Here is a 1,765-nt window from a genome sequence, read left to right on the forward strand (position 1 = left end):
ATGATTCATACACTCAATTTTCTCAACTATCATGTCCTCGGGACATAATGTTGCGAATTATACTACATGTAGTAGCACAATTATAGGCTAATGAGATTTGGGATAACCAGGAGACTACACGAGATCTCCAGGACATCTTGGGAATAACCATCCACAAGTATATCATCACTGTAGCGGAGTTAATTTTCCTTCTACAGTACCAGAATATTTCTGGTTGTTCCTTTGAAGTTGAACTTCAATCTTATCCCATTGAACTCATTTGCCTTCTCCGATAAGGAGTTGGTGGTATGATCAATCCAATACTTGACATATTGGTAACCGTTGGTACGATATTTCGTACTACCACCCCTTTGACAAACAGTGTTGTCATTGCGATCATTTCTCTTAAACGATCCATTCCCTTTTGAGATATATACTCCATTTTTATTTGTCATTTTGTCTTCACTTTACATTTAACTCTCTGTGGTTTTTAACCACTAATTTGCTTAGCACTAAGAGCGCAAGCATGAATTTCAGGCAATGGTATAACACCCATTGAACGTGATAATCCTTCATAAGAAGTTCATCATATTTTCACCCTGAAATAAAAATGGTATTTATATTTACCATATAGGAGAATGTAAAACGCAGTAAGGACTTACAATCAGATATGTATCCGAAATAGCCTTATCATATAATCTCAACCCAATTTTGATTTATAGACAAAATAACTTATAAGCCTCAACAGACTCGAAGTCCTGAACACGAATGAATAGTCATTGTGTGATGCTTATAACAATATATCTCCTTAAGGCGGTCCCAAAAGGGAAAATGGATATTCACCATCCATTTAAATACTCAATTTCAGAATCGAGTCATTGCGATTATGCTATCTTATAAATAGCCATGACATTATCTACATGTGGAGTTTCTGTGGCGACATGGCCACGGGTCGACAAAATCATCAATGTCCAGGACCCATGTTAAATGATTACTCCCACATAATGTCATCTCATCGCACTACCTTTCGAGAAAGGTCAGCCATATGATGCATGAAATGTTCATGCATTAATTTACCACCAGTAAATTAAGTAGGATGAAAATGCTATGGCTGAGCATAATCATGGTCATGGTGATTCGTAGTGACTCATAGGTCAAGCCTTCCACAAGAACACCAAAATGTGGTGTAGATCTTTAAATTAAAGTTAATCACCTCAGAAAGGGACAAACATAATTTCCTTAAAACACATGGAGATAGTCAACCACCTAGTGGTGCCTCACTCTTATGGACATTCTCATCGATCATAGCCTCCACAACCTTATGTTATTTATAACACATGAAGGTAATCACCAAAAAATAGTGTTAAACCTCTCAGTTGTGCCTGAAAATTAATTCGTAGCTATGATGGCTTCTCATAAGTTGTGTTTGCATGGAAGGTAATCACCAAATTATGCAAGTATTTTACATAATTCTCTTCATAGCATAACATGGCGATGTTATCGTCGCCAATGTCTTGGTTCCACATTTGATGGATTACCTGACACTAAAGTCTCAACCAATGACAAATGCTATGAAGTTGCGAAGCATTTGGAAAAACTTCATCAAGGTAGTCACCAGATGTGTAGACATCATAGTTGCAAACGAAAATTATTCCGTTGCTATGATCCCATGCCATAACTATTGTGCCTTCACTTTTGCTTAAAACACATGGAGATAATCACTACTAAGTAGTGTAGATCTCACTCTTATGGCGTTTCTCACAACCTTGTGTTAATTAAAACACAT

The sequence above is a fragment of the Lolium rigidum genome, chromosome 6 (genome assembly GCF_022539505.1).
Source record: "Lolium rigidum isolate FL_2022 chromosome 6, APGP_CSIRO_Lrig_0.1, whole genome shotgun sequence".
In the NCBI taxonomy this organism is placed as follows: Eukaryota; Viridiplantae; Streptophyta; class Magnoliopsida; order Poales; family Poaceae; genus Lolium; species Lolium rigidum.